Source organism: Phyllobates terribilis, unplaced genomic scaffold (assembly GCF_046119375.1).
Source record: "Phyllobates terribilis strain yellow unplaced genomic scaffold, ASM4611937v1 Scaffold_3__8_contigs__length_932513732, whole genome shotgun sequence".
NCBI lineage: Eukaryota > Metazoa > Chordata > Amphibia > Anura > Dendrobatidae > Phyllobates > Phyllobates terribilis.
Genome location: NW_027362763.1, coordinates 315,387,889 through 315,402,319, shown reverse-complemented (window position 1 = coordinate 315,402,319; position 14,431 = coordinate 315,387,889). Strand labels below are relative to the sequence as shown.

General features: G+C 42.1%; 1 protein-coding gene across 4 annotated transcripts in view; it reads right to left on the bottom strand.

Annotated features, from left to right (window-relative positions):
- Positions 1 to 8,930, bottom strand: part of LOC141258085 (anosmin-1-like) — a 97,717-nt gene extending 88,787 nt beyond the window's left edge. For 3 of the 4 annotated variants that reach the window (XM_073673093.1, XM_073673095.1, XM_073673096.1), the window contains exon 1: positions 8,848 to 8,930. The gene's annotated coding sequence lies outside the window, so the exon portion shown is untranslated. Of the gene's footprint in view, positions 1 to 5,467; positions 5,652 to 8,847 lie in introns of those variants that run through there. The other variant, XM_073673094.1, reaches the window with a different exon arrangement.
- Positions 8,931 to 14,431: the final 5,501 nt, after the last annotated feature.

The window sequence follows — 14,431 nt, the reverse complement described above, 5'->3', positions numbered from 1 at the left end:
TGCTGACTGCCTCTCGATCCTCCTGCTTCTGTGGGTCACATGCTTCCATTCCTCTGTTTCGTCAGGTGCAGTTCGAATTTCTTCTCTTTCTGAATCATGAAGCGATAATTCTGCTCTGTCTAAGAACTCTTCACCTTCCTTAATGATTTTCAAGGTAGTTAACCTCTCTTCAAGATTTCGCAACTTTTCCTCCAACAGGGACACAAGCTTGCATTTCTGGCATGTGAAGTTTGGCTTTTCCACTGGCAAGTCTGTGAACATGTAGCAGGATATGCAGCTCACCAAATGGCTCCTGGACTCTTCCATGTTCTTATTGTTAATGTTCTGAAAACAATGAAAAAAGCTTAAAAAAAAAAAGCTTCAAAATGCCTACCGGCGCGCGGTTTACCTATGTCCTCTTTTCAGCTCCAACAGCCAAAATCCAGTGTTCTTTGAGCTCGCGGAGACTCTTCACTTACCCCAAAATGCAGTGGGAATATGCAAATTATCTCCTCAGGACTCCTCCCCTGGTTTACCGATGTCCTCTTTTCAGCTCCAACAGCCACAATCCAGTGTTCTTTGAGCTCGCGGAGACTCTTCACTTACCCCAAAATGCAGTGGGAATATGCAAATTATCTCCTCAGGACTCCTCCCCTGGTTTACCAATGTCCTCTTTTCAGCTCCAACAGCCAAAATCCAGTGTTCTTTGAGCTCGCGGAGACTCTTCACTTACCCCAAAATGCAGTGGGAATATGCAAATTATCTCCTCAGGACTCCTCCCCTGGTTTACCAATGTCCTTTTTTCATCTCCAACAGCCAAAATCCACTGTTCTTTGAGCTCGCGGAGACTCTTCACTTACCCCAAAATGCAGTGGGAATATGCAAATTATCTCCTCAGGACTCCTCCCCTGGTTTACCGATGTTCTCTTTTCAGCTCCAACAGCCAAAATCCAGTGTTCTTTGAGCTCGCGGAGACTCTTCACTTACCCCAAAATGCAGTGGGAATATGCAAATTATCTCCTCAGGACTCCTCCCCTGGTTTACCGATGTCCTCTTTTCAGCTCCAACAGCCAAAATCCAGTGTTCTTTGAGCTCGCGGAGACTCTTCACTTACCCCAAAATGCAGTGGGAATATGCAAATTATCTCCTCAGGACTCCTCCCCTGGTTTACCGATGTTCTCTTTTCAGCTCCAACAGCCAAAATCCAGTGTTCTTTGAGCTCGCGGAGACTCTTCACTTACCCCAAAATGCAGTGGGAATATGCAAATTATCTCCTCAGGACTCTTCACTTACCCCAAAATGCAGTGGGAATATGCAAATTATCTCCTCAGGACTCCTCCCCTGGTTTTGATTTTTGATTTTTGCTTCATTCTCTTTTGTGTTTTTATCTTGCAAGCAAATTAAATGAAGATAATAATACCAAAGAATTTGTGATTGCAATCATTTTCAGGAAGGACCTGAGTATTATCTGACAGAATTGCAGGGGTGCCAATACTTTTGGCCACCACTGTAAATGCACACAGATGAGATTTACTGTTGGATGGGCAAATTGGGGTGTTTATCCTTGTGGATTACACTTATATAGTTCTGGGCAGCCCGTCTGACCTAATAGCATGGGTGTAATCAATAGGCTGTAAGCCAGACACTGTGCATCACTTGTACTTGTGTGACTGGCACCCTATGCAAGACCCCTCTGTGTGCATTTATAATACTAAGCAACCACCCCACGGTAGACGTGTGAGGGTCCGTTACTTCAGTATTTTGCACCTGTGCTGCCCTTATCTTTATCAGGGGGGTCTGCGTCATCCTGTATAGGATATATATCTGCCTTTTTTCTGTCATGTTTTTAGTATTCACAGATTGCAGATTTTAGTTTTTTTGCAGAAGTTTCAAAATCTTTGAGCAACACGGTGGCTCAGAAGTTAGCACTTTTGCTTTCCAGCAATGGGTTCCTGGGTTCAAATCCCACAAAAGTCAACATCTGCAAGGAGTTTGTAGGTTTTTCCCGTGCTTGTGTGGGTTTCCTCCGGGTTCTCCGGTTTCCTCCTACACTCCAAAGACATACTGATAGGGAATCTAGATTGTGAGCCTGATTGGTGATAGCGATGATAATGTCTGTAAAGCGCTGTGGAGTATGATGGTGCTATGTAAGAAATGCATAATAAGAAGAAATAATAAATACAATAAAATCTTTTCCATTCATCTTAATGGGGTTGATTGTGGTGCAAGTACGTGGATTTCTGCAAGCCATTTGTGCCATTTCTTTCCTAAGACCAGGACCCCATTATCAATATTCGGTCAGTATTTTTTCTCAGGAGTGGGAGCCACTTGTTTCTATTCTACCTTTTCTCTAATTGTTCCTCACCTGGTTTTGGCTCCCACTCCTGAGAAAAAATACTGACCAAATACCAAATAAAGAGTGAGGCCGTGGCCTTACTCTTCCTGTAATCTGGGTCTACCTGTATAACATACTAATTTTGCTTCAAGTTGTGTTGTATCAAAACCAATTATTTTTTCTCTGTCCAAGATTTCAGCCTGTTTGGAGATTGTTAACAGAGCCGTACACCTCAGCTGCATTTACCTTATCTTCCAAACATTGCTTTCTATCTCCTTTATCTCCTGAGTGTATGAGGGCTAACATGTAGATTTTGACTGTTAATGGCCACAGTGTGAATGTGCACCTATCTTTGCATTTATACCAACATGAGTGTTGGCCCATTTAATCGGTTTTGCTTTAGTTCCTTGAATTCTGTACGTTTAGGTGTGTGCCCCTCTCCTTTTGGGCTGTGTATCTTGTCTACAAAGCTTTCCACAGGCAGCTGCAAAACCGTCAGGCCCAGGTCCTGCTCTGCCCCAGTCTATTGATGGCTGCTGGCACATAGAGAGGTGGGTTACAACAGAGAGGACCATGCTGTTTGGGTACACCTAGTCACGGTAGGATGGCTTTTACTCTTTATGATCAAAATAATGTTAAGTTCCCTATGTTATTTACATGTATTATTAATATTTGCTTACTGCAGGATATTTGCTCATTGATTTTTATCCTAGGTTTTGTCTGTTAATGGCCAAAGTGTGAATGTGCACCTACACATTGCACTTATATCAGCAGGTGTTCCGGTCCATTTCTTCGATTTTTCTTGAGGTCTAAAATGTAGCCTCAATGTATCTCTGGCTCCTTTTGTATCCTCTAAGAAATATCTGTTTTATTTAGTCCTTTTATTGTTCAAGAATTAGGCTGTGTGCCCACGATGCGTTTTTTAAGCGTTTCCGCAGCCGCAAAAACGCTGCTGAAACGCTTAAACGCATGGTAGAAGGTCTGCCATGTTCCCCAATGATAATCCACATGTGCTGTGCACATGCTGCGGAAATTTCCGCTGCGCTGCGGATTATCATTGCGGAAAAAAACGCAGCACTACCAATTATTTTGCGGAAGCGCTGTGTTTTCGCCGCCATTGACTTGCATTGGAGTGCATGGATTCCGCATCACTGTATATGTAGATGCGCATTCCATGAGTTCCAATGTGCGGATGGTACCCGGGTGTGGAGGACAGGAGACTCTCCTCTGGACCCGGGTACCATAGTACCTGTGAAAAAAAGAATAAAATAAAAAATAAATGTTATATTTACCTTCTGATGGCCCCTGCTGCGCTCGTCCTCCCATGCCGGCAGATCACAGTGGACTGAAGGACCTGCGCTGACGTCAGTCATGTGACGGGTCACGCGATGCTGACGTCGGCAGGTCCTTCAGTGTACCGCGATCTGCTGGCAGCCAGGATGGAGCAAAGCAAGACTGCGGGGGCCATCGGAAGGCAAGTATAGATTTATTTTTTTATTTTTAACCATTTTTTGGGGTCACACTATATAAATCCATGCTGTTTGCATGGATTTATATAGTGTGACCAAGTTGACAAGCACTTTCCAAGTGATGCTAAAATCGCTTGGAAACCGCTTGTCAACCCGCATGCGGAAATGCATGTGAAGAACGCTTCACATCCGCATGTCCCTGGCAGGAAAACGCATGTACAATCCGCATGTACAATCCGCATGTACAATCCGCATGCGTTTATTCTGCCAGGGAGATGCAGAAACGCTCAGGAAAAATCCGGAGCATTTCTGCATCGTGGGCACATAGTCTTAGAGAACTTTCAAACGTGCAAATATCCTCTTCAGAGAGGAAGAGGTCAGGAACTCTAGTGCCACCTAACTGAGGAAGCAATCCTAAAAGTCAATATTGACCCTTTAACAACCTTGCCACATGACTAATGATAAGACACCAAACCAGAAACTCCATACGCAGGCATATTTTTTTGGCTGTTTGGCCCTCATCAGTGCAGAGCAGTAGTACTGGTTTGGCTGGGTGAAAGGCCTTTGACGGGCGATATAAAAGGTAAAGTTTCTCCTTGTTGAGAGTGCCAGGGCAGTGTAAGGAGACTTATAGGCCTGAAATGCTCCTCTAGGTAAATACATATGAATATTACATTTCTTATCTCTTTTTAGAATGTATATGAGAAACGGTATTTAGTGACAATAGGGGTTCATGTACATGGCATCAATTCATATTTGTATTGTGTGGATTTGCAGTTACATAGTAATACATTCCCATTGTGGAGTAAAACTGTATCCATGAGACCTAATACTTATATCAAAAATACATGAAAGTTCTCACTTAGCTGAGGAGATGTTTTAATAAACCTACATATAATATTATGCATACTACACTGATGAATTATATTTTATCATAAAGAACAAAGCAAATATTGTGTTTCCTCTCCTGTGACAACCATGGGAGGGGATCGTTTTTTCTAGATTGTTTGTGCTTAGCTTGTTTTCCGGTACTTTAGTTAAATTGTTCTTAAAGTCTCGGAACTGATTAATAAACTAATACCAGCACCTGGAACTTACATCCAGTGCCTAATTATGGACAGTGGATGAACAAAAGAAAGGGGGGAGACATGCTCAAGATCTCTCACTGCAACTTTTGATTGAATAAGAGGGATCAAAACACTTTGCATTATATGCTAGTAATACATTACACGCAAGGCTCTCTGCTCCGGATGTGTACAGAGTCTTTGTAGTTAATGTCATTTCTTATGTTCCATGAGGTCATGATCTGGAGCAGCAGAATGGAAGTTTGAAGGGAAATCTTAGGAACGAATACTTACATTATAAAATGATCTCTAGTAGCGGTGGGAAATATATATGTTTGCACTGGGCTATCTTTTTTATTTAATTTATAATTTATTTGACACTTTTACAATTGTTAGTTATCTTACTTGCATTTCTTCAGGGTAGTATGTCCATTTTTTCTGCATTATCAATCCTCAACATTGAAATTGCAACACCAAAAGTAGAAGGCTTGGAATTATGGAAATCACAGGATTGATAAACATGGTAATGATATGCAAATGATGAAAACATTTTCAAACATCTTAATTCATTCAGTATTGAGTAGGAGCACCATACGCAGACATAAATGCACTTAAATCACCTTGACTGCTATCAATGAGGTTACTAATCATCTGAGGAATGTTCTGCCACTCTGAATTCACTTGGTTAGGCTCCCTTTGTAATGTCCGACCAGTGATGTCTCAGATGTGCTCGATGGGAGACAAGTCCGGAGACGCTGCAGAACGCGGTTGCTCACAGCAGGACGAATGTAAAGTAAAAAAATCAGTATGTAAAAAAGAAAAAAAATTAAATAATTAAAAAACAAAACAATAAAAACATCTGTTATCACGTTGAAGAAAAGAAAAAGATGGAATGGAATTGTATTCTTTTATGTCACTACTAGGGATGAGCGGGCTCGTGGAAGTTCGGGTTTGTCGCCTTGGATCGAACTTTAGTCCAAAGTTTGGTTCGGTACTAGAACTCTACCCAAACTGTAACCAGAACCTGAACCCCATAAAAGTCAATTTGGACCCAAACTTTTGTTTTGTAAAATTCTCTCTCTCCCCCTCTCTCTCTCCTTCTGGGCTTCACCTGGAACTCCGAACACTAAAATGGATTTCCGGGAGAAGTCCATGTTTGGAGTTCAGCATCGGACACCGGTACGAACACTAAACTTTACAGTTCAGATTCGCTCACCTCTAGTCACTACAGCTCCATAAAAAAAACTTTAAAAAGTGAGCAATATGTTGTATATACTACAAAATGTATAAAAGAAAATGTCAATTTGTCACGTAGAAAACATGTTCTCATACAGCTCTTTTGATGGAAAAATAAAAGATTAAAGGTTTTGGAAAAGGTGACACAAACCAATTTTTTTTCTACAAACTTTAGATTTTTTTTTACCACTTACATAAAAAACTAGGCAATGTTGGTGCCGCGGTAATCATATTGACGTGGAAAATCCAGTTGGCAGGTCATTTTACCATATATAAATGCCATACAAACAAACCTGTCAAAGAAATGCATTTTTTTCAGCATTTGACGCCACTTGCATTTTTTTTAATGTTTTTCTGTTCAGGGTGGTAAATCTAATGGTATATTTTAAAACTAATATATATGTATTATATGGATATGTGGACGTAAAAATAAAAAAGTTATAGCTTTTGGAAGAAAGCAAGGAAAAAAGTTAAATGCACAAAAAAAAATTCACCTGATCTTTAAGGGTTTAAATGTGAAAAAAAAAAGATTTGAAAGACAAGTATTTCTTATTGTGCAAAAGTATCAAAATTGTATTGACTCAGAGTGAAGTCATTTATACGGTATGGTAATTGTCCTGAAAAATAAATACATTTTTGGAATTGCTGGATTTTTTTCCATTACAGAAATAATTTAAAAAAATTTGGTATGGAACCAATACATTATATGGACACCACAATTGTACTATTGAAAGATACTACTTGTCTCACAAAATAATAAGCTTTCTCAAAAGAAAAATGTTATGGCTGTTGGAGAAAGGGTATAAATATCAGAATAGAATTAGAATTCTGTAAACACCTCTTTTAAATTTGTGCGCCATCCCTTTCTTTTCGGGAGTCATCACAATGCATGATATTAACATTTTGCTCATGTGACTTTTACCCCTAAATTTTGATGACACAGCAGTAAACACATGGTCACTGCCAGTGAAGTGAAAACCTCTGACAGTAAACTGAAGTGCACTTGTCACTTTCAGGCACAGTCATGTGTTGGAGTTCACAGACCCTGACAAAATGCAACACCCTGCCAAGTGAGAAGTCACAGACCTGCAGCTTCTCTGCCCCCTTTGATGTCTAGTATTTGGAATAGAAAAGAATGATGAAATAAAAATATTGTATTTGGCCGACTTGTCCCAATCCGGCCTTGACAATTTCAGAAGCATCATTAGGACTGCTGTCAATAGCAAGATTGCATAAAAACTTGTGGCGATCCTCTGGTACATCTGACCAAAAAAACTATTGTGGTTCAAACCAAGCTCACACATTTTAACGAATGAGTCCATGATTTGAACTGACAGTACACAGATGCCATCCATGTTTAATCCTTGAGCTGTCCATTTAAGAACACAGACAAACTGGCCAGACCGAAGATATGGATAAACTCTTTTTACATCAGATGTTTTTGTTCTCAAAAAAGTACAACATAGTGGTCATGGGAGATTTTAACTATCCAGATATTTCTTAGGAATCTCTTTCAGGCAAAAGTAATAGGTCCAGAAAATTCTTATCTTCTCTCGCTGACAACTTTATCTTTCAAAAGGTAGAAGAGAGAACAAGAGGATCTGCCATCTTGGACCTAATTCTTACCAACAGGGAGGAAATGATTGAGGAAGTAAAGGTGGCTGGGAATTTAGGAGGCAGCGATCATGCTATCCTCGAATTTTGGATTACAAGAGGAGGAAGACCTGCGAGGACTCAGACGTTAAGGTTGGACTTACATAGTAACATAGTAACGTAGGTTGAATGAAGACCTAGGTCCATCAAGTTCAGCCATCCTCCCCCAATTGTGCATTTTGTCTAATTTAACTGTAACCCACAATGTTATGTGTATCAAGGAAATTATCCAGCCCTTTTTTGAAAGCTGTAATAGTGTCAGCCATTACTACCTTTTGTGGTCGGCATTCCACAGTTTGACTGCTCTTACTGTAAAGAACCCTTTCCAGTTTAGGCACCAGAATCGCCTTTCTTCCACCCGTAATGCGTGCCCCTTGGTTCTTAGTATGGTCTTTGGAAGGAATATGTCCTTTGTACTGGCCACACATATACATGTAAATGAGATCCCCTCTGAGGCGTCGTTTTTCTAAGCTAAACAAGCTCAACTTTTTCAACTTCTCATCATATGAGAGGCTTTCCATCCCTTATCCTTTTTAAAATGTGGAGCCCAAAACTGGATCCCATATTCCAGATATGGCCTCACCAGTGATTTATAAAGGGGTAACAGTACTTTAGGACCGCAGGATTTTATTTCTCTTTTTATACATCCTAAAATCTTGTTTGCTTTTGCGGCTGCTGCTTGACATTGAGTACTGCTGCTCAGCTTACTTGTAGCCAGAATACCCAAGTTCTTCTCCTGTTCTGTACTTCCAAGTATACTCCCATTTAATGTGTATGCAGCAAAAGGATTACTCCATCCTACGTGCATTACGCTACATTTATCTACATTAAACCTCATTTGCCAAGTGTTTGCCCATTCAGTCATCTTATCCAGATCGTTCTTCAATATCGTAATGTCAAGATCAGATTTTAATACCCTACATAGTTTGGTTTCATCAGCAAAGACTGACACTTTACTATCAATCCCATCCCGAAGGTCATTAATAAAGAAGTTAAAAAGAATTGGCCCTAGCACAGATCCCTGTGGCACCCCACTGCTGACTATGTCCCATTTAGAGAACGTACCATTTATGACAACTCTTTGTTTCCTATCATTTAGCAAATTCCTTACCCATCTGCATATAGTTCTCCCACGTCCTTGCTTCTGTAGCTTCAATATCAGGTTGTTATGTGGTACAATATCAAAGTCCAGATGAATCACATCAGCCACATTACCAACATTCAGATTTACACTTACCTCCTCATAGAACCACAACATGTTAGACACAACCTATTTTTCATGAATCCATGCTGATTATAATTTATTATATTATTTTCTGCGATATATCTCTGCAGGTCATCTCTTATGATGCCCTCAAAAACTTTGCACACTACTGATGTCAGACTTACTGGACGGTAGTTACCTGGATCCACCTTCTTACCTTTCTTAAATATCGGTACCACATCGGCTATCCTCCAATCCTGTTGCACCACCCCTGTTATAAGAAAGTCTAAGAATATGAGATTCAGCGGTCTGTTAATTACTGAGGTCAATTCCTTGAGTATCCATGCATGAATACCAACTGTGCCGGGGGCTTTGTCAATGTTTAATTTGCTCAGACGCAGGCATACTTCTTTTTGTGTTAAACTAGTTATATCAGGTGATGAACTTTGATTTTTGCCTTGTTGAAAGATCCCTGGAACCAGTAGTGTAGCTACCGGGGCAGAGGGGGCGGTCGCCCCGGGCCCCATGCTCTGAGGGGGCCCACCCGGAGCTACTCTATTGTAACTGTAGCGGAGTGAACAGCACGCCGCTACAGTTACACTCCGGGCAGAGCAGGGAGACTCGATGTCGCTATGGGGCCCTTGAGCAGGAGGGAGGGCCCCCGGTGCCATCGGGTCCCCCCACCATTCACCGCAACCGAGAGCTCAGTGATGGGAGAGGGAGCGATGCTGTGTCTCACGTCACTGACGTCATCACTTGGAGCCTGGCCCGCTGTGCTGAATATGTGTGTGGGCTGGGCGCTCAGAGCAGTGGGGAAACCAGGAGGAGAGAGAGGTGAGTATTGTGCTTATTTATTAATTTTTTCTTATGGGGGGGATTATGCTACAGACTGCCTATGGGGGTGGGGGGATTATGCTACAGACTGCCTATAGGGGGTTGGGGGGGTTATTCTACAAACTGCCTATGGGGGGTGGAGGGATTATGCTACAGACTGCCTATGGGGGGTGAGGGAGATTATGCTACAGACTACCTATGGGGGGTGCGGGGATTATGCTACAGACTGCCTATAGGGGGGTGGGGGGATTATTCTACAGACTGTCTATCTGTCTATGGGGGGGTGGGGGAATTATGCTACAGACTGCCTATGGTGGGGTGAGGGGATTATGCTACAGAATGCCTATGGGGGTAGGGGGATTATGCTACAGACTGTCTATCTGTATATGGGGGGGGTGGGGGAATTATGCTACAGACTGCCTATGGTGGGGTGAGGGGATTATGCTACAGACTGCCTATGGGAGGTGGGAGGATTTTTTTTACAGACTGTCTATGGCAGGGTGGGGGTATTATACTACAGACTGCTTGTGGGGGGTGGGGGGATTATGCTACAGACTGCCTATGGGGGGATTATGCTACAGACTGCCTAAGGGGGGTGGGTGGATTATGCTACAGACTGCCTATGGGGGGATTATGCTACAGACTGCCTATGGGTGGTGGGAGGATTATGCTATAGACTGCCTATGGGGGTGGGGGATTATGCTGCAGACTGCCTGTGGGGGGATTATGCTGCAGATTGCCTATGGGTGGTGGGAGGATTATGCTACAGACTGCCTATGGGGGGTGGGGGATTATGCTGCAGACTGCCTATGGAGGGGTGGGGGGATTATGCTACAGACTGCCTATGGGGGTGGGGGGATTATGCTACAGACTGCCTATGGGAGGTGGGAGGATTTTTCTACAGACTGTCTATGGGGGGTGGGGGATTATGCTACAGACTGCCTATCAGAGGTGGGGGGATTATGCTACAGACTGCCTGTGGGGGGATTATGCTACAGACTACCTATGGGGGGTGGGGGATTATGCTACAGACTGCCTGTGAGGGGATTATGCTACAGACTGCCTATGGGGGGTGGGGGGATTATGTTACAGACTGCCTGTGGGGGGATTATGCTACAGACTGTCTATGTGGGGGTGCGGGAATTATGCTACAGACTGGCTATGGGGGGTGGGGGGATTATGCTACAGACTGCCTATGGGAGGTGGAAGGATTTTGCCACAGACTGCCTATGGTGGGGTGGGTGGATTATGCTACAGACTGCCTATTGGGGGGGATTATCCTGCAGAGTCTGCTTATGGGGAGTGCATTATACTATATTGAGGACTATCTGGTGCATTATATTATATGGAGGTTATTTATACAGTGTGGGGATTACAGTTAGGGTCATACCGTGTGGGAGATTATGTGGGGTCTTTGCACAGTGTATCGGCCATCATACAGTATGGGAGATAATGTGGGGTCTTTGCATATTGTGGAGGCCATCATACAGTGTGGGAGATAATGTGGGGTCTATGTATAGTGTGGGGGCCATCATACAATGTGGGAGATATTGTGTGGTCCTTTTGCAGTGTGGGGGCCATCATACAGTGTGGGAGATAATGTGGGGTCTTTTCACATTGTTGGGGCCATCATACCGTGTCGGAGATAATGTGGGGTCTTTGCACAATGTGGGGGCCATCATACAGTGTGGGAGATAATGTGGGGTCTTTGCACAGTGTGGGGGCTATCATACAGTGTGGAAGATAATGTGGGGTCTTTGCACAGTGTGTGGTCCATCATACAGTGTTGGAGACATCAGTTTGGAGGCTACTAAGGGGTCAGTATACTGTGTGTTGGGTACTATACAGTGAGAGGGCATTATACTGTGTATAGGAGAGCATCATACTGTGTATATAGGAGCTGTACATGGGGGGAGACTCAGGATATTATTAAATGTTAAGTGGGCACTTATCGTTATAGGGGAACTCAGATTATTGTGACTGTCAGAGGGGCACACAGAGGGCATTATTACTTTCTAGGGGGCAAAATGTCACTGTTTTCTAGGGCACTTGCACACTGCATTACTATATTCTAGAGGGTTGTTTTACCATCTTCAGAGCACACAGAAGGTGCAGTAATATGGACACGTACAGCAACAGAGGCTCAGTATTGGGATATCAGAAGGAAGAGGTGTTTGTGCAGGTTGGGAATTGATGAGGACGGGGCCTGAAATGTAAGGAGTCAAATGTGTCTTTGTTGTGATCTCTGAAGACCTGAGACTCTGAGTCTAGGATGGAGAAGTTGTCGTCTCGGTCTGGGCCAGATGGAAAAGACGGGAAAAGTGAACAATTTAATCAGAAAGAACGTCAGCTGTAAGTTACTATATATAACTGTGCTGTGATCTCTTATTTGTTCTGCAGGATTGGTATCTAGCAATATGTCACCATATGGTGGTAATAGCAGTGCTGGTCTTTGTATAGAGATTATTTTTAGTAACAGCGCTGTCATCTGCTGAGGTTCTCCTACATCCACTATCTGGGTGCGCCACTATTTTTGTAATCAGGGTTACCTGGTTAGGGGCCCACTCAGAAGTTTTGCCCCCCCTGAACCAAAATCCTAGCTACGCCTCTGCCTGGAACAGACGGTTCATTGGTGAACATGGATGAAACGTGACTGTTTAATATCTCAGCCTTTTCTTTGTCCTCTATAATTATCTTGTTATTATATTCTTTTAAGGGGCAAATACCATCTGTTTTTTTCTTTTTGACATTGATGTATTTATAAAATTTCTTGGGATTTATTTTAATGTAGCTGGCGATTTGTTTCTCTGTAGGTAACTTTACTAGCTTGATTTCATTTTTACAATTCTTATTTAGGTCTTTATACTCCTGAAATGCTATTTCTGTATTCTCGGCCTTCAAGATTTTGAATGGCCTTTGTTTTTGTCTTATTAAACTTTGTACTGTCTTATTTATCCATAATGGTCTCTTTTTATTCCTTGACATTTTTTTACCAGAGAGTATAAATTTTCTATAGGATTCTAGTAGTATTTCTTTAAACATGCCCCATTTACGTTCGGTATCCCCAGTTACCATGACATGGTTCCAGTCTACACAATTAAGCTATTCTCTTAATTTGCTGAAATCAGCTTCCCTAAAGCTCCAAGTTTTTTGCATTTCCTTTGTGAAATGTTTTATTGTTTTACAATTACTTACATTGAAACTTACCATATTATGGTCAATGCTTCCCAAATGCTTCCGGACCTGTAGATCTGAAATTGTATCTGGTCTATTTGACAGAACCAGATCTAGCAGATTACCTCCCCTGGTTGGTTTCCTCTACCAGCTGAGAGAGGTAATTGTCCTGAACTGTGGATAAGAACTTGCAGCTTTTAGCACAACTGGAAGATTCTATGTCCCATTGAATATCTGAGTAGTTAAAATCCCCCATAATAAAGACCCTATTATTATTTGCTGCATTTTTAATTTGTTGCAGCATTTCATCCTCTACCTGTTCAGCTATATTAGGAGGCTTGTAACAAACTCCCAATTAAAAGCTTTCCATTATTGCCGTCCCCATGTACTTTTACCCACACTGACTCTACATTTTTGCAGCTTCCACCAATGTCATTGAGCACAAGTTTTAAGTTGGATCTTACGAAAATACACCCTCCACTTTTTTGTCTTTCCTGTCCTTTGTAAATGTAGTATATTCCTCTATGTTTGTCACCCAGCCATGGCTTTCATCCAGCCAGGTTTCCGTAGTGCCCACCACATCATATATTGTGACCGACATAAGAGTCTCCAGTTCTTTAATTTTGTTTGCAAGACTTCTTGCATTTGCCAGCAGACATTTAATACTATTAGCACATTTGTTACTCCTACTCAGCTCCCTACTTTCCTTGCATATCCCAGCCCCCCTAGATCCTCATTAATCCCTACTATCTCACTCTCTCTGTCTACTCCATCTATCCCCTTATTAGCATAAATACCCTCCCTTCCCTCAGATCCTAGTTTAAAAGCACCTCCATCCGTCTGACCATAACTGCACCCTCCCCATTGGGATGCAACCCGTCCCCACCGTAGAGCCTGTAGCTGACAGCGAAGTCCACCCAGTTCTCCACTTCAGAAAGGAAGATTTTTATGAACTCGGAAAAAGAGTAGGAAAGCTCCAATGGCAGGATGTTCTAAAGGACAGTAATGTCCAAGAAAGATGGGAGATTTTGCTAAATTATATTCTCACTGCACAAACAGTAACAATTCCGAAAAGAAGGAAGAATTGGAAACATTTAAAGAGACCAGAATGGATGAACACAGAACTTAAACACTTGCTAAAAAGAAAAAAATAAATGTACAGTACCGACCAAAAGTTTGGACACACCTTCTCATATAAAGATTTTTCTGTATTTTCATGACTTTGAAAATTGTACATTCACACTGAAGGCATCAAAACTATGAATTAACACATGTGGAATTATATTCTTAATAAAAAAGTGTGAAACAACTGAAAATATGTCTTATATTCTAGGTTCTTCAAAATAGCCACCTTTTGCTTTGATGACTGCTTTGCACACTCTTGGCATTCTCTTGATGAGCTTCAAGAGGTAGTCACCGGAAATGGTCTTCCAACAATCTTGAATCTGTTCACCTTTTCTGCGTCGCACAAAGTGCGTCGCAC